A 20,784-nucleotide genomic window follows, 5' to 3' on the forward strand; every position below is an offset into this window, starting at 1 on the left:
GTCTGAATATGCCAAGAACGAGAGTTATCTAGTTGTGAACATGGCAAGTCGGAATATTACAACATTTCAAGTGTTTGAACAACCAACTTCAAACGACCATATCTCATTCATTACATATCCATTATTTCTGATTCTTTTTCCTGTGTACTCTCCGGTTTATATACTACAACTTTGATTTATAATGTTCTTTATATTTAGCTATGAATATTGACTTATTAAGATCCAAAGTTGACACGTTGCAACTGTCATTCCCAAATAAGATTTTCATTAATTTTTGTCCAACTTTGCAACCTAGTAGATTTTTCATATGAACTCCTTTTAAGCTAATTCTTTTTGCTATTGCTTGGTTAGTCTACTATAAGTTACCTTTGTACCCTTTTTCCTTTCCTTTCCTCTAGGGTTGACGTTTATGGTCTCAAAGTTGGCATTTTATCACTTTTACATGGAATTAAAAATTTCATATTCTTTTCCACTTTTGCCATTGAACTTAATCCATTATACCATAAGCGTATAAAACTCATATAACTCGTACAATGGTGACATATATACTATTATATCCCTTGTTGGTTATGTAAAATAACCAATTTACCCTCTTTGACCATTTTTCCCTTTATTGTTATTTGTCAATTTCCAACTTATTTCCGTTTCTTTCTCTCCTTCTAAACATCCATTTTTTGGGATGTTATACATATTTATATTGTTATTCATATACATATGCATATAGTTATTCTTATGCATATGCATATACTTATTCATATACATAAACATAATACATATGTATTTAATAGCCTTATGAATATACTTATTCGTATCCATATGTATATCCTTATGATTATGCATATGCATATACTTATGAATATTCCTATGTCATTTACTTATTCTTATGTATATGCATATACATTAGCATAATCATATGTATTTAATTGTTTTATGTATATACTTATTTTTATGCATATGCATATGCATATGTCATATACATATGCATATGTGTATGCATATCCTTAAACATAATCATATGTATTTAATTGCATATGTATATACTTATTCTTATGCATATGTATATGCATATATTTATTCATATTTATATGTATATGTATATGTATATGCTTACTCTTATGCATATATATTGGAGACATTAAAAGTGTTTTATTTTAATATGCATGTGCATATGCAGATGTTTTTTTAATATGTATATACACAAAAAAAATATGAATATGCATTAAAAACACATTTTTTTGAAAAATTATTTTTTTAAATATTAATTTCGAAATGTAAGGAATATTTTCGCTGATTTAAAAAAAATTAAAAAAAGAAGCAAAATTAAAAAAAATTAAGTTTTTTAAATAAGTGAAAATATACCTTATATTTCAAATTAAGATTAAAAAAAAGCTTTTCAAGAAAATGCATTTTTAATGCATATTCATATTTTTTGTGTAAATATACATTTAAAAAAAATGTACATATGTACATCCATATAATTTTTTTTTCAATTATTTATTTATTTATTTATTATTAATTTTTTTTTTTTGCATTTGTCTTAAATATATGTATGTACATTTACATGCGAAATTTAATACATAAATTCATTATAGATAAAAAATTTGTTGGTTCTCTCATTCAATTTAGTTCTCTATTGATCTTCTCTCTCTCTCTCTCTCTCTCTATATATATATATATATATATATATATATATATATATATATATATATATATATATATATATATATATATATATATATAGGGATGAGCATCGGAAGCGGGTACCTGATTTCGGAACCGGAACCGCCTCGGAACTGCTAGTTTCGGTTCCGATTCCTAAAGTCTAGGAACCGCCTTAAGCGGTTCCGGTTCCAATTCTCATTTTTACGAAACCGATACCCGTTGGATACCCGCCGGTTCTGGTTCCAATACCGGGTACCCGAAATCGGCGGTTAACCGGTACCGGTACCGACGATACCCGCCTTTTTCTACAAATATATATATTTAATTATTTATATATTGATGATTTTTTGTTTTAAAAAAATGAAAATAACTATTACCTAATTACGAGTCTACCTTAAGTCGTTTTTAGGGTTTTATGATTCATCCTTCTAGAAAAACACTGACACCAATTCTTCCCTTCACAGCTTCACTCTCGTCTTCTACTCGCCACTCTCGCATATCAGAGTATCATACCAGTCATCTTCGTCGGCTTTGGGTGGAGTGTTGTTGCCACCAGACATGATGGCAGCAATAAGAGTGTCGATTGGAATGAAGAATAAAAGGGAGAGGGAAAGCAGTAGGAGCAGGCAACAAAAGTAGGTGGTAGAGAAGGTAGCTATTTATTTCATCCCATTTTTTAAACTTGTATGCTTCTGCTCATGTCACTCGTCACTCTCACATATTAGAGTATCATACCACAACGATTATAAGTATGTGGAGCTCCATTCGAGTTCAATCGCCAGTCATCTCGTCAAATCATAACCCATGTTGTTCAATCGTCACTCATCTTTGTTCATTCGGTCACCTCTTTTCAATTGTAGACCATCCCCACTCAATTGAAGGTTCAATATGAGACTACAAATGTTTATCAGGTCAGATTCTTACTATTATGTAAATCTGAAGTTAAATTTGTAGATTCTTTAAGTTATGTTATGTAATATGTAAATATGTGAAGTTTTACACTGTTACTTGAAATTTCGAGTATTGAATTTGTTATTTTTTTAATATATCAATTGTAGTTATGTAATATGTAAATATGTTCATTGATTCTTGGTTATGTTTTATAGGACATTGACTGATCCTGTTGCACTAACTAAGTGTTTCAGATTTATCAAGAATCATGCCTTCACAACTTCTAATTACCCTAGAAGACCAGCTTACTCCAGATCTTCAGGCTAAAGTAGCTAAGATGAGTAATTCTCTAATTGTTTCTCATTTATGATTCTATAAAAACTTAATCTTGATCTAATCATGTGTATGTGTGTTTTTATCTTCTGAAAGTTCTCTGCCAGTACCCACGATTTTAGGTTTTCTTTTTTTTAGATCCGGTACCGGATGAGAAGGACAGTTTCGATGCAAGAATAAAAAAAAAACTTCAAATTGTTCTTTTAGATTTGTCCAGTTTATGACGTTTCTTGATATTTGACATGTTTATTTGAATAGGTTCTCATCGAATCTCATCTTCCTGGTCTTCGTCTATGGTATTGGAACCTCACATCTTAGTTTTAGTTGACAAAATCTTCATGGATTATTTCTTTTGTAGATGTATCCACAATGTAGGATGTCCCACCACTTCAGAGAGATGTATTGTTGTTGATTTGTGTTGTTGTTTTATTGTGCTGTTTTTGTTGTTACTGTTGCTGTTTTTCGTGGTTACTATTGTTGTTTTTGTGGTTTTTATTGTTGTTGTTTTTGTTTTTATGAAATATTTTTAATAGCTTGTTATTTTAAAAATCAAATTTTTGTAAATGTTTTGATTTTATATCTTGTACTTATATTGTTTGTATACGTTAATTTACCTAATATTACATGGAATGTACAAAATAACAAGTTTTAATACTCAAGAAGTCGGGTACCCAGAACCGGAACCGGTTCCGGCGGTTCTGAGACCAGTTCTAATTTTCTAGGAATCGATGTAGGCGGTTCTGGTTCCAATTTCAAAAACTAAAGAATTGCCGGTTCTGGGAGCGGTTCTGGTTCTGGCTAAAATAGGCGGGTACCCGGTTATGCTCATATATATATATATATATATATATATATATATATATATATATATATATATATATATATATATATATATATAATGTAACGTCCCAAAAATAAGGCCCAAAAATTTTATTTTTAAATAAATAAAACCAGTATCCCAAAAACATCATCATAAAAATCCAGAATAAACAAATGTATCAATCATCATATCACATCAGAGTAAATCAAGAAAATGCGGAATGAGGTGGTGTGTGCTCTGCAATCATCCCGAGCTCCTCCCTTTGGAACTGGAAGCACCTGAAACATAAACTGAAAACCGTAAGAACAAAGCTTAGTGATTTCCCTAAGATACCACATATCATACATAATAAACACATAATGGGCCCCGCCCGACATCAGGCTCTGCTCGGTATACAGATCAGACCCCTCCTGGCATACATATAAACACATACATATGCAATAATCACAAAAATGCATAGCACACAAAATGGTCATCAGAGCCCGCCCGACATCGGAGCCCGCCCGGTAAGCATACGAGCACATAACACATGCAAGAGTCACATATACATCTAGCATCCTTATGATAACAAAACCATGGGCCGAAATTGGTGCCTTTGACCTGCTAAACAAAGTGAGGAGACTCACCTCGAACTTTTGAATCACTCTGATAAATCTCTGGCTGCTGTTCCGACAAATCAACAAGCTATCAATACCAAATAACATCCAATTAATAATTGGATTCCAATCCATAACTATCAGTCCAAAAATAGGGTAAAAATACAATTTTACCCCTTACCTAGTTTGTTCCAAGACTAAGGCCCAAACCTACAATCCAAAATGCTCAATTACCAAAAGAATCATCCAAGGCCCAATCATGGCCAAATTTTCCAAATTAGACCCAAATCCCTTTGCGGGCTTTTCCAAGCGAACCCAAAACAAGCATCAACCCAAAGACCTGATGGACCAACAAGGCCCTAATCATCTAAGCCCAAACATGACCTAAACTGAAGATCCAAACGTCTGAAGGCCAATTAGCTGAGTACGCGGGACGTACTCGCTTTAGGGATTGTACACTAAGCATACTTGCTTGTACGCCCAGCGTACTACCCCATTTAGCCAACTTTCGTTTCTAGCTCTTAATCAATTAATACTTCATTCCAAAACCTAGATCTGACCTCCTTGAGACGGTTTATAACGTAAAGTTGCCAACTTTACGTGCATGGATGGATTAATGAGGCTCTAGAGCTCAAAAGAGCATAATAAATGACTTAATACATTCATGAGGCGATAAACACCATAAAGTTTGCACCGTTAAGCATAAGGAACCCTCCAAACATCTAGATCTACTAGATTTAGCTTCTAAAACGGCCTTAAGCCATCAAGACCAACCAAAAAGGGACAAAGAAGCATAAAAACATAACCTGAAGAGATCTAAGCAAGGAGAAGACAAGGTATGAACTTTATACCTCAAAAGACTTGCAAAATGAGTGATGATTCTAGATCTATAAGCTTCACACTAAGAAATGCACCTTCAACCTTCTTCTATCCCTTCAAAATGAGCAAAACAAACACCAACTTCTTCTCAAGAACTCAAAGACACAACAATGGCAGCTAAGGATCGAAATTTAGGGTTTAGGATGTATGGAGGCTGGTATAGAGGTCAACCCTAGGGACTTAAGGAGTTTATATAGGGTGCAACACCCTAAAATTAGGGTTTCATTAAACCCTCGTACGCCCAACGTAATCCTCGTACGCCCAGCGTACAAGGCCTCGGTCCCACGATCAATCCCACTTAGTACACTAAGCGTACCATGTGGTATGCCCCGCGTACTAGCTTCTCAGCTAGTACGTTAAGCGTACCCAATGGTACGCCCCGCGTACTAACCCCAAGGACCAAATTGCAAAAATTTTAATATAAAGGGGCTAATAAGGAACATACCCAAATCCAAGTGTTACAAATCTCCCCCACTTGAATCAGACTTCCTCCTCGAAGTCCGCTACCCCGAATAACTCCAGATAGTGCTCCCTCATCTCATATTCTAGTCCCAAGTCCACTCCGAACCCTTACAGTGCTGTCATTGCACCTTCACCAACTCTACGACATTATTCCCCAAGGTTTTCTTCTTCTGATCCAGAATCTCCACCGGTCTCTCAATATAATTCAGGCGGTCATCCACCTGAATATCCTCCAATGGTACCACTGCGGAATCATCCACTAAGCACTTCTGCAACTGAAACACATGGAACGTGCTATGAATCTGACTGAGCTCATCCGGAAGAATAAAGTGATAAGTAACTCAGCCCACCCAGGCCAAAACCCTAAAAGGACCGATATACCTTGGGCCTAGCTTTCCCCGCTTCCTGAACCGGATGACACCTTTCCAAGGTGACACCTTCAGGAGAACCATATCCCCCACATGGAACTCTAAATCCGATCGGCGTCTGTCGGCATAACTGTTCTGCCGACTTTGAGCTGTCTGTAGCCTGCTCCGAACCTGCTGAATTAGCTCAATGGTCTTGAGTACCACCTCGGTACTCCTCATAACCCACTGACCAACCTCGCCCTAAAAAATCGGGGTTCTACACTTCCTCCCATATAGCACCTCGAAAGGAGGGAGATCAATGCTGGCGTGATAATTGTTGTTAAACGAAAGTTCTGCTAACGGAAGATACGTATCCCAACTCCCACCAAAATCCAATACACACCCTTGCAACATATCCTCTAGGGTCTGAATAGTCCGCTCGCTCTGACCATTGTTCTGCGGATGAAATGTTGTGATGAAATGGAGACGGGTACCCAACTCGTCATGAAACCTCTTCCAAAACCTGGAAGTAAACTGGACATCTCTGTCAGAAACCACTGAAACCAGCACCCCATGTCGTGCCCCAACCTGCCTGATATAAATCTCAGCCAATTTCTCTACAAAAATACTCTCCTGAATCAGAATGAAATGTGCGCTCTTGGTTAACCGATCCACGATGAACCAGATCGAATCCAAGTCACGTGAAGTTCAAGGTAACTTCATGATGAAATCCATAGTAATATCCTCCCATTTGTATACGGGAATCTCCAACGTCTGCATCTTGTCGTGAGGTCTCTGATGCTCAACCTTGACTTTCCTGCAAGTCAAGCAGCACTCCACTTACCATGCAACATCTCGCTTCATGCAGGGCCACCAATAATCAGGACGGAGATCCCTATACATATTCGTCGCCCTGGGATGAATGGATAACCTAGATTTGTGTGCATCCTCCATCAAAACCTGACGCACACCGCCCCAATACGGAACCCAAAACCGCCGATGCAGAGTCAACAACGCATGACTATCATAATCGAAGGAAGTCACCTGACCCACAATACGCTCACTCTTCCGGTGCTCTCCCTTCATAGCCTCAACCTGAGCTCACGAATCCGCTCCAACAGCGGAGTAATCACGGTCATCTTCAAACATATGTCTTTGATCGGAGCCGCGAACGCCTTATGGCTGAGAGAATCGGCCACCACATTGGCCTTCCTCGAATGATAAAGGATCACACAATCATAATCATTCACCACATCCAACCACCGGCGCTGCCTCATATTCAGGTTCGACTGATCCATCAAATACCTCAGGCTCTTCTGATCCGTGTAAATAGTACAATGTACCCCATAGAGGTAATGCCGCCAAATATTGAGGGCGAAAACCACGACCCCCAACTCCAAATCATGCGTCGGATAATTCGCCTCATGAGGCTTCAGCTGCCTCGGAGCGTAAGCGATCACACGACCCCTCTGCATCAGCACTGCCCCCAATCCTATGACCGACACATCATAATAAACCACAAAATCCTCAACACCCTCTAGCAGGGTCAGAATAGGCGCCTCACACAACCGTTGTCTCAAGGTCTCAAAAGTTGCCTGCTGCTCAGGCCGCCAGCGAAATGTAACTGTCTTCTTTTTCAGTCGGGTCAAAGGAACAACTATCTTGGAGAAATCCTGGATGAATCTCCGATAATAACCCACCAAACCAAGAAAACTCTGAATCTCAGATGGAGACCTAGGAACCTCCCACTGTATCATGACCTCGACTTTGGCCGGATCGACCAAAATACCATTCTGGTTGAAAAGGTGCCGCAGAAAATGCACCTCGCGCAACCATAACTCACACTTGGAGACCTTTGCAAAAAGTCTCTCCTTCATCAACGTCTCCAAAACTTCCCTCAAGTGCTCCTCATGCTAATCCTGAGTCTTGGAATAAACCAAGATATCATCGATGAATATAGTTATAGACCGATCCAGCATCAGTTTGCACACGCGGTTCATGAGATCCATAAACGCAGTAGGAGCATTGGTAAGTCCAAAAGGCATCACTACAAACTCGTAATGACCATACCGAGTCCTGAAAGTTGTCTTCTACACATCCTCATCCCTAGCCCTCATCTGATGATAACCCGATCGCAAATCAATCTTGGAAAACCAAGATGCACCCTAAAGCTGGTCAAAAATATCTTCAATCCTTGATAGTGGATAATGGTTCTTCATCGTTACCTTATTCAACTCCCGGTAGTCAATGCACATACAATGGGACCCTTCATTCTTCTTCACAAACATGATCGATGCTCCCTAAGGTGAACTGCTCGGTCGAATAAATCCCTTGTCTAACAGCTCCTGCATCTCGGGAGGAGCTAACCGATACAGTGCTTTGGCTATCGAATCCGCACCAGGAACCAGATCAATGCTGAACTCAACCTGCCTCTCCGGAGGCACCCCAGGAAAATCCTCCGGAAACACATCCGGGTAATCCCGCACAATCGGCACATCATCCATAGTCGTCTTACCCTCATCCTGGGTATCCATAACATAGGCGACATATCCGGAACAACCCGACTGGATATAGCGTTTGGACCTCGCTGCTAAACACAAAATCGGCCCATGTTAAGATCTCTCCCCATGAACTACTAACTCTTCGCCACTTAGGGTCCGAACCCAAACTAACTGCTGCTCAGAATCGATCACTTCCTCATTAGGGCTCAACCAATCCATACCCACAATAACCTTGTTCGCACGCAGAGGAATGGAAACAAAATTGACCGGATACTGCTCGCTGAATAGTTAAAGAGTATAACCCTGATGAACCCTCGCAACCCGAACAAACGTATCATCCATGATCGACATCTAGAGGAAAATCTAGCTCCGTCGGAGCTCCGGTAAACCTCTTGCTAAGCGCAAGCGATACAAAGGATCGGGTAGCCCCCGAATCAAAAAATACCAAAGAAGATATAACGTTCACAAGGAACGATCCTAAAATCAAACACATAAATATAAGCAACAATTCAATACAAATAAAGAGATAAGGAGAAGATACATACTCGTCACCACGCCGGGAGCTGCTAGAGCCTCCTCGGCTTTCAGCTGAAAAGACCTTCTGTTTAACACAGGTGCATCCGCCCATCCCTGGAGGTGGTCAGTACTCCGAAGAGTTACAGGAGCGGGTGCTGACACCGGTCCTGTTGTAGCAAAACTCGGACAATTGCCTTCTTGTGGCCCCTATGATTGCAATGAAAGCAAATCAGATAAGATACGGGGTAATGGTAGTAGTAGTAGCAGTGCAATCCCTGCTAACATGACATGTTCAGCATACTTGAAACAACCCGAACCACCCACCCTGCACGCTCCCTCGTGCACCTTGCCTCACTTGCCACAGTGTCTCCGGTCCTGATGGCCTCTCGACCTAGAATCAGATACCTTGGGCCTCTTGCCCGAATCCTCAGCACTCGACACATAATCCTGCTTCCTCTTTTTCTCCATCTGCAGATCAATCTCCCTCTCTCTAGCCCTCGCTATCATATCCTCCAGCGTCTTGCAGCTGGATCGTCTCACAAACTATCGAATGTCACTCCTCAACATCTCATGATACGTAGCCTTCTTCATCTCCTCATCTGCCACATACTGTGGAACTAAAAGTTCCATCTCCCTAAACATCGCAGTTATCTCAGCCACCGTCTCAGTAGTCTGGTGGAGATCCTGAAACTCTTGCGTCAACTGTTGCACCTCAATCACCGGTGTAAACTCAGCCCTGAAACTGGTCACAAAACCATCCCAGTTCATCGAATCAACAATCTCATCACCAATTGCGCACCCGAACTCCTCCTACCAATCTCGTGCCCTGTCCTTCAGAAGACAGGAAGCAAGTTTGACCTTTTCCCCCTTGGGGCAACTGCTGGTGCGGAAGGCGGTAACAACATCCGCTAACCACCTCCTACTCGTTATCGGGTCTGTCGCCCCGTTATAGTCCAGAGCTCTACATGGTCGGAACTCCTTGAAAGTCAATGAACGTGCACGTACCAAGGCCACCATCTTAGAACGAAAGGCACTCAACCGCTCATCCAAAATCTCCCGAATACCCTCTTTGAACGTGCCAAAGATCACAGGAGTCTGCTCAAGAATGAAACGCATAATCTCAGCACCACATGCCCGTAATTGCACAAGATGAACTCCCTAGTTCAATCATCTAGCTGCCCGACTCCAGAACCTGAGCCTGAGCCCTCTCCAGCACCAGATCTGCTAACAGGTTTGCCTCGCAATGTCACCATACTGAAAATAGACCATATAAACCATCAAAATAAATTCAAAATATATCGAGGGATCACAATCTCTACAAGCTTCCTGGCTTCATCGCAACACTCCTTGACTCGAGTACGGATCCTCTGCTTCCAGTAGTACAGGCCCACACTACCTTCCACAATATCTACAAGCTTCCTGGTTTCATAGGCATTATCAACATCTATCCGTACTTTCCTCAAGGATCTGGTGTGCCTGGGATAGGAAGGAGGATTTCGAGGACAAAATCTAATTAAAGTGGGGGAGAATTATAACAATTGATCCATTGTATTTTTTTTTTCAGGTTAGACCCTAGGGGTGTATTGTTTGCAGAATTGGTCCCTAGGGGGGGCATATTTGTCAACTTCGGGGAAGTTGGAGTATGCTTGACGAACTCCTTGTACGTTGGGCATACTAATGCAGGTTGGTCGCAGAGCTCATCCACATACGTTGGGCGTACGTGGAGTACGCTTAGCGTACATGAGTAAGTTGGTAACCTTAATTTTAGGGCTTGTACCCTATATAAAGCATAATATAGCCTCTTTTGGCCTTGTTTAACCAGCCTACATACCCTTGAAAACCCTAATTCGTTCCTTATCCTTGGTGTGGTGCTTTTGAGCTCTTGTGAAGCTTTTGGTGGGTGTTGCGCATCTTGAAGTGGTAGAAGAAGAAGCTTGAAGACTCATTCTTTGGATGAGAGCTGTTAGGAATAAATCCGAGATGACGAATGCGGAATATCAAGAACAATCAAGAATCAATCACCATCATATGCAAGTAATATGATAAAGGTTTTTTGTGTATATTGATTATGAGATGAACGTATAGAGAAAACCCTAATCTGGTAAAAAGCTTTTCTCAAAATCTAACATAATGATTATTTATAGGGAACAATAAAAATATACCATAAATATAAAATCTACGCCTTAATATAAAACCAATGCTTTAGAAGAGCTCGATTAAGAACTTCTACTGAAAAGGCACCGTAGGGAATCATAAAATGATTAACCCTAAAAAGGCTTCCCTAAATAACCAAATATGCCAAATCGGTTTCAATATCTCAAATACTCAACAATCTTCCCCTAGATGTTGAAATTAATGAAGATCACGATTTCCGATTTTCTTGTCATTTCTCCCCCTAAATTGTGAGACTCATCAGCACATGGGGTCTTCAAAGCGAGAGAAACAAAAGTTATCTTCCAAATACAAACTCCCTCTTGAATAATCATCACTCCCCCTTGAATCTTCAACAAATACCATGGAGAGAATCCATAAAGTTAAGAAGAATCACCAACAATCTTCAAAAACCCGTCAGATTTGATGAAATAAATCCCTTTTAGAATATACCCAATTCTCAAAAATTAAAACCGAAAACATAACAAAAATTAATTTTGTATTTTTCGATTTTTAAATATTGGAGAAAAAATGGAGTAAGAAGCAATTATTTAGAAGGGTTTGAAAAGAATAAGACCAAAGAAAAGGATTAGAAATCAAAGAATTTTTGGAAAGAAGGGGTAAAAATGGTAAAATCCAAAAATTTTGAAAAGAAATTTGGATATTGGGTTAAATCTGTGAAGTTCTGAAAGTCGGGCGGCAAAATTTAAAAATATAACCCATTTTCTCATTGTAACGCTGAAATAAACGAGTTCTTCCAAGGTGGGTAGAAACTGTGAAGTTTGTAAACATTTGGGGACTGGAACTGTCAAAGCGCTGAAGATGCAAGGACCAAGAATGTAACATGAGTCGTCTTCTTCACTGGAACGCATGAACACACAGTTTGACTTAGGAAAAGTCAAAATCAGATTATCGGATGAAATAATTCCGATCAAACTTCAATTCCAAAACCACAACTCAGATTTCCAACTTCTTTAGACTGATTCTGATTTGAACTCCCGATTCCCGTTACTGATAATGACGATTTTGATGCCTAAAAATTCCATTTTCCATCTCGAATTATTTGTGCAAATCCGAATTCAATTGTAACTTCCGATTAAACTGTTCAAAACTTCTGATTTCAAAAAAAAGGTTACAAGATGTGAAGACCAACAACAGATGCGAGACCAGAACTGTAGTGATTCAATTCCAAATGCAATATCAAGTTCTGATTTTGTTCTCTGAACCCAGAAGTATGATCAATGAATTTCGATTTTAATAGATGGAAATTGGTCGATCAAGTCTGATTACTAGAAACGCATTCTTCTGTTCGATTTCTGAATGAAGCTTCAAGATCCGATTTTGGTTCCAAAATAATACGAGCCTTCGTTTACAGATGATGCCGATACACAAAAGTTCCGACACCCATTTGCGAATCGATTGGGTCCTTCAACGCCGACTGTGACTCTCGCTCCAAATCAGTTGACCATGGAGCAAAAGCAAATCTCAGGTTCGCTGCGAATGGAGGACAACGAATGCCTGCGAACGTTCGCAGATTAACAGTAGATTCACGTTCGTTTCTTCAATTCCGATTGAGACATTCGCATTTTGTGAGTTTCATTTCTTGATCTTGCGACATTCGTGTCTTAAGTTTCTCTTTTTGTTGTGTGACATCTCCGCCCTAGATTTCCATAAAGGCGAATCTAACACCTAATGCTGTGAATTGATGACTTGTGCCCTTTTTGCTGAAATGTGTCAGCTGGCAGCCTACTTTTTGTAGAAAATATCACTTTTCACCCCCCTTTTTCACATTTTCCAAGCTTTTGTCGTTTCCAACAATTAAAAGTCAATGGAAATTAAGTTCTTCAATAAAATTTCTCCTCTTTGACTGAATCTTCATAAGATTTCACCATATTGTCCCTTTTTCGTTTTTTTAAAGGACAAAATCTTTAATGGGACATTTGGTACCCATTTAAAATTCAACATTGATGTATGTTTCTGGCACGCCCACTTATTTGAAGAGAATCTATTATCTTTTGAAAATAATACGCGCTTTTTAGTTGGAAAACAAAAATCTCCAAAAAATTCATTAAACCAACCAAATACTCTTTTCTCTTTTCTCCAACTTTTACCATATTCATCTGAAGAAAAATGTGAATGAAATTTCTTTTGTACATTCTTGATTTCAGCTCTCTAAACCTTTTCACATGCATTAGATACTTGTACCTTGGGCATCCAAACCTTCTTAATTTTACTCTTGTTCTTCTTCCTCTTCTTTCTTCTTTTCTGATTTCTAGGCTTCATAAACGAATTTCGGATCTGAGCAACCTTTTCATCTTTCTGAATCTGAACATTTGAAGATTTTTGAACACAATCCTTAGGAGTTTGATAAATCTGAACATCTTGAATTATTGGCTTTTTGTAAGGAACCAATCATTTAAAGACATCATCAACACACAAAAAATCATCTGTAGTTGTTCCAATAGAACAAAACTCCTTCACTTTCACAATTTCCGAAGATTTACTTTGAGATTCTTCTTCAGAACAACTAGATTCAGATTGTGAAGCTTCTGAAAAACTTGAAACACTTGACTCCCCCTCAACAAGAAGATATGGAGTCAGTTTTTCTTCAGAAACTTGAAGAACGTCATGAACGTCTCCAAGAACACCAATAACATCTTCTTTTTCTTTTCTTTCTTTCTCTGACTTCTATTGTATATTCTTCAAAAGTAAGTATTCTTTGATAATGATAAATTGTTTTAACAAACCTTTATCTTCCTCTACACGATTACTTTTAAATCCACCACTAGAAATCTGTGTAAAATCACCAATATTCTCATCAACATAGAGATTATACATCTCAATGGCATTTTTCAACATAGATTGTTCAGGAACATCCCAAAACAAATATCCTTCTTTAAGACGAAACTTTGGATCTGTAACTTTTAATCCTAGTCTCTTAATGTCTTTTAACACCTTATAATCCGCCATTTAATCTTTAATAAGAAAGAAAACTTGAAGAGAGAGAAAGTAGATCTGATAAGAATTCTAGAGAGAGAAAACGGATCTGAGATGGTTTCTAGAGAGAGAAAATAGATCTGAGACGATTTTTTAAGAGATAAAGTAGATTTGAACACAAAAATTCAAATAAACATGAAAAATTTCTTCTAATTCTCTTATAGAACACGATTCAAGAACAAATCAGATGAAATAATGAGTTGAAGATAACAGATCTGAACAATATTTTGCAATAAAACGAGGTATTAGACTTTTTCCTTTCAGAAAACTTACAAAACTTGAAGAACAAGGTGAGATTCATGATAAAATATCGCCATAAACAAGATCGATTCTTGCAATAATCGTTGAGATCTACAAGAACCCGCTCTGATACCACTTGTTAGGAATAAATCCGAAATGACGAATGCGGAATATCAAGAACAATCAAGAATCAATCACCATCATATTCAAGTAATATGAGAAAGGTTTTTCGTGTATATTGATTATGAGATGAACGTATAGAGAAAACCCTAATCTGGTAAAAAGCTTTTTTTTCAAAATCTAACCTAATGATTATTTATAGGGAACAATAAAAATATACCATAAATATAAAATCTATGCCTTAATATAAAACCAATGCCTTAGAAGAGCTCGATTAAGAACTTCTACTAAAAAGGCACCGTAGGGAATCATAAAATGATTAACCCTAAAAAGGCTTCCCTAAATAACCAAATATGCCAAATCAGTTTCAATATCTCAAATACTCAACAAGAGCCTTGAGATCCACCTTTAGCAAAGTTCAAAGCTTGTCATCTCATTTCATAGATCTATTTCTTGGCTTGTTTTTGGTCATTTTGGTCCCTTTGGTTGGTGATTGTGAGCTAAGGTCCTTTTGCAGCTTATCCTTGCAAATATGGACATATTCAGGGTTTCTTAAGCATAAAGGTACAAAATTTATGGTGGTTTTCGGTCTCATGCATGTGTTAAGTCATTTATTAAGCTCTTTTGAGCTCTAAAGCACCATTAAGCCATGCATGCACATAAAGTTGTCAACCTAACGTGATAAACCACCTTAGGGAAGTCAAATCGAGGTTTTGAGTCGAGGTCTTAACCGATTAAGTGTTGAATGATGAAGGTTGGTAAAGCTGAGGAGTACGTTGGGCGTACAAGCTGGTACGCCGCACGTATAAGCCTCAATGCGAGTACGCTTAGCGTACGAGCTGAGTACGCCCCGCGTACTTAGCAGTTGGGCCTCGGAAGGATTGGACTCACGGTGTTGGGCCATGTTTGGACTATAGATGATTAGGGTCTTATTGGACCATCAGAATATTGTTTTGGGGCTAATAATATTTTATTGGGCTTTTGGTTGAAGGTCCATGAAGGGGTTTGGGCCCAATTTGGAAAATTGGGCCATATTTGGCTTTGGGTGATTATTTTGGAAATTGGGCCTTTGTACAATTGGATTGGGCGCCAAGTTGGGGGAAGAGTAAAAAGGTCTTTTGCCCTAGTTTAGCGTGGGCATTTTAGTGGGCCAACAGCCAGAGATATATCTGTGGGATTCCACATTCTGAGGTGAGTTTCCTCACTATGTTTAGCGGGTCGAAGGCACCAATGTCGGCCCATGGTTCATTATGTTAGGATGCTAGATGTCTGTGTGACTCTTGTATTTGTATGTATTGGTGTGTATGTCGGGCGGGGCCCGATGATGGGCGAGGTCCATTATGTGTTTATTTATGTATAGTATGTGGTAATTTGGGAAACTCACTAAGGTTTGTGCTTATGATTTTTAGTTTATGTTTCAGGCACTTCTGGTTTCAAGGGAAAGAGCTCGGAATGATTGAAGAGCACACACCATTCGATTCCGCATTTTTTTATTTACTCTGATAATGTTGATATATTGATAAAATTTGATTACCTTGGTTTTATGACAATGATATGGTTTACTATTTTATTAATTTAAAATTGAAAAATTCCGGGTCTTACTTTTGGGACGTTACAAGTTGGTATCAGAGTCTTGGTTTGAGGGATTCGGACATACTCTCAGGTGTGTCTGAACTCAAACTGAGGGTTTGGTAAAGTTTTTCAAAAGAATTTTTTTTAAAGAAAAGGAATTTCTACTACAAAAAGGGTGTGGTGTATGCAATCGACCGAGTTCAAGTAACTTTTTCCCAAGATACCCATACATGTTATATGATATGATTTGATTTATGAATATGTGAATCGCATGCTAGTTAGGGATAAGGATTTGTTCAGTGTTTGCATGATAGAATGTTAGGAGAGATGCCTTGTATGCCTATTGTATGGGCTCGTAGACTTGCATGCTAGTTTTGATCAGTCAGTGATTGATTAGCCTGATATGTGATGCCTTGTAGCCTAGGAAGCATGGGATGCTAGATCGGATATAATTTATATGCGTAAGGCAATCGACAACGAGAGTGGAAGTTCCTACCAGAAGTTATAGTGTGAGAGATTGGATGTTCTTGGTTATCTATGGATTGGAATGTTACTGCACGAATGCTGCTTTCTTTGTGCTTTGTGGAAATCTTAAGTGATGTGAGTTAGCTATTAAGTGAATATGTCAAGTCACATGTGACAAGGGTTGGATAATCTCAGAGTGACAGATTTGACCCTATTGAACAAATCTCGTTTGTGTCTAACCATTGTAGGGGCGAGTCTTTTACTCGAAGGATTATCTAAGCTTGTTGCATGTGACTGTATTCAATAGGTGGGTAACTGATATTATGGGAAGTTCTTCAACTACTGACGGTGTTGTTTAGCGAGTATTGTAGTATCGGTTGAGAAGGTGACCTAGAGGATTCAGGTTGATTCTCGAGGAAAGTATAGATATGTGTTGAAGGTAGTATCGGGCTCGTATTACTGAAAGCACATGATCCATACTCTAATCGGGGAGAGTCTTGGAGAATCTAGGAAGCCTGTGGGATGAGGATTCTTTGATATATTCTGATCATTTATATGATTGTTATTCAGATTGGTGATGAGCACTCGGGAAGGAGGTTCGAGTTCAGATTCAGGATCAGATGCAGGTGATGGGCCGATCTATAAGCGCATGCGGGAGTTCATCTTATCGGAGGTTACCCACGATATTTTAGAATGGAATCCTGTGATCTTTGGTTCGATCAATGAGGGGATTTTGGAGCTTTTGGATGGTCGTCTCGGGGCTTTTCAGACCGAGATTGTAGCGGGGCAGTTGGGGGCTCATCTGGATCCCAAGGCTCGTGGAACCCTAGAATCCTTCAGGAAGGAGGATCCTATTGCTAGTTCTTTTCATATGGGATCGGAGGTGGGTTATGCACCATGTTTTCAGGGGGATCGATTCCATGATTGGATTGCCTCTAAGGTTTCACGAGCTTTATGCGAGGAGCTACCCGACATCATTGGGCATGTCGCTGATAGATTGGTCACCAGGTTCGAGGGTCGGACCTTGGTTGTTTAGAAGAATGATGGGATGGTCGGGGTAACCCAGGAACAGGACATTGGTTCGGATAGGAAACTGGGGAAGAGGAAGCGGACTCATGGTCCGACTCAACGATGTGAGCAGTTGGACGTCGCCATGGCTAGTGTTAGAGACTCGAGGGGCCATGATGTTTGCACAAAGGATGAAGGGGCACATGAGCATATGCACGACAAGTCTAACTGTGGCAGGTGCGGATAGAAGGGCGACCTCCGCTAAGAATGCACCCTGGAGGTAGAATTATGTCATCGTTGTCATCAACCCGGTCATATTAGGGCGAATTTCCCCCGCCTAGTGGTTGGGTCGGTTCAAGTTCCATCGCAGGTGCTTCGGCAGGAAGAGAAAGACATGATTTCTTCAGATGTTCTTGTGGGTATATTAACTTTTGCTCTTCTTTTGATTATTATATGTATCTATCTTGCTTTGATATATTGTTGGGGTATGGGTAAGTATTATCTCCAGGTTAGTTCTTTGTTTTGCCAAGGTTATGTCATCAAGGATTGTTATATGCCATTTTGCATGCTAAGAGTCATTCGTGGGTAGTATCTTGCTGAGCGGGATTCCGTTGTTTGAGTGATTGTTCTAATTCTTTTTCGGGATCAGGTTAGGGGGTTCTGATTGAGAGATCTTTAGTCGAATCAACAAGATTAGTTCTTCAGTGAAGTCGGGGTGCAGGAGTGATAAAATTGTTTTGGCGGGATCGGCAGTTGTCTTCGGCAAGACCTTTGGATCCAATCACTACCGTTTCTAGGGAAGGAGTGGTAGGAAGGAGATGAAGGTGGCAAACACACGAGCTTGTTTTGTCATTGGAAGTACCATGGGAATTTTACTATCACAAGGGTTGGTGATGGTTAGAATTCAGAGATTCTGCGGAGGATGGGGAGTTGGGGCGAAGATTCTCCAGTTCAGGGCAAGGGTTAAGATCTTTGTCACTAGCATATAGGACTTAAGGATTTGGTTGTTGGATTAGGTTTCTAAGCCCATAAATATAATTGGTATGTACTTGACCCGATAGTAGCATGGTCCATTTGGGTTGCATTCACCGGAACAATTTAATAGGAAGGATATTTGAGAAAGAGGTTATTTGTGATTTATTGATATTATAAGAATAAAATATTATTTGAGAAATCATATTATTTAATTGGTATTGATCAAGAATTAATTTGGAATTAATTTAGTGATCAAAAGAGAGTGATTAAATTAACAGGGGCTGATTATGTACATTCATGATACATATAGTTTGCGCTAATGATCCATGATTGATTAGTGATGGATTAAGCTTATGTAAGAGTCCATGAAGTGTTAGTCCAAATGAATTGTTGGATCAAAAGCCTAAGTGAATGGATTAGGGTTTACATGTGACCCTTGGAATTCTACACTACATATGTAACCCCTAAGCCCCTAAAATCGACACACAAGTATTCTAAGAAGAGTATAGACGATTTTGGTGCCTCCTAAACCTCTATCATAATCCTCCATTTGTTCTTGGTGTTTTGTGACTTATTTGAGGCATCGCATTTGAGGTGCTAAGCTCTTGTAAGGCCAAGTTCTACAGGCTACAACAAAGAGGTAATCATCTAACTCGTTTTTATGTTTCAAATATCAATATTGTATGCTAGTTAGGCTTCATGCTTTGGAAAATAAGAATTGCATGTATAAATAGAGAAAACTTAGATCTAAAGAATTAGGTTTGTATCTGCACCATAGGGATGTTATGGTGCTCAAAACCCATCAGTGGTATCAGAGCCTAGGGTGTTTTCTGTTATATTGATGCATTGGTTAAATTTTCGAAGCTGAAAAAGTCTCATTTCTGGCCTCTGACTGATGGACTCGACGAGTCCAATTATCTGACTCGACGAGTTCACTCAAAGACTGAAAACTCGACGAGTCCAGTTCGTGCACTCGACGAGTAGGATCTTCTGCTTGCAAATTTTCATGTTTTTTTGGCTAGAACTGGATTAGGTTCCTTACCATAAACTGTTTTATATCATAAAACCTGATTTTTCTGATATGGTAGTGACTATCCCTATCCAATTAAAAGATAACTGTCAACTTTTAAGATAATTGCTAGATTGGATGATAAGCTAATTATTTTTTATTATTTGATTTGAAATTATCTTGCTATATGAGTTGAATTAGATTGTAACAACGTAAATTTTCAAAACAATTTTTTATTTTTAAATCATACTTTCAATCACTCGATAATCACAAAACATAATGTATCCACTGTGTCATAACAAAACATGTCCCAGAATCTCAATAACATAAACTCCATAAGTGTGTACGAATCATGCCGGCGCCTTCTCGCGATCCTCGCTAGTACCTGAAACACATAACACAACAACTGTAAGCATAAATGCTTAGTGAGTTCCCCAAAATACCACATACCACACATACGCCTTTCCAGGCCATAACTCTGTAGGATCTTCCGATCCATGTGTCTCAGGGGACTTCCGTCCCGAATCCCGGTAGACCTTCCGGTCCTACCCGTATCGACCTTCCGGTCCGTAACCTCTTGACCTTCCGGTCCATATCATCTTGACCTTCCGGTCCTTATCGTACATAACATACATAACACATACATATCACATAACAACATACAGATCATACATCTCATAGCATATAAGACCTTCCGGTCACACATAGGTACCCTTCCAGGTACAGTATAGTGAGAAGACTCACCTCAATGAAGTCGCATAAACTCTCGTGCTCAACGTCCCGACCTAGCCTCCACCTATTATTCAAATAACATTCCCGATCAATATTCTCTCATAGCCTCATCTCTACAGATTGGGTAGAAGGCCATTCTACCCTTCCTTGAACTCTCTTGAATCAGTCTTGACCAAAACCCTAAGGTCAACGAAAGTCAATGGTCAAACTTTGACCCGACTCATCGAGTGCACAAGGGCGACTCGGCGAGTCCATGCGGGTCCTCTGAATCCTTTCAGCCTCTCTTGGCTCGTCAAGTCATCCTTCCACTCGACGGGTCACACCTGTCACGAATCGCGGGGCAACCCCGACTCGACTCATCGAGTCCACTTATGGACTCGGCGAGTTGCTTCCATGTTCTTACTCAAATGACCTTCTAAGGTCAGATCTGCTTCCCTAACTATCAGATCTACCCTTCAAGTGTTCAAATGTCACGTAAAGGTGCAACCTTTACGTGCATGCAACCCAC

The sequence above is a fragment of the Lactuca virosa genome, chromosome 4, assembly GCF_052849685.1.
Source record: "Lactuca virosa cultivar CGN04683 chromosome 4, Lactuca_virosa_CGN04683_v6, whole genome shotgun sequence".
NCBI lineage: Eukaryota > Viridiplantae > Streptophyta > Magnoliopsida > Asterales > Asteraceae > Lactuca > Lactuca virosa.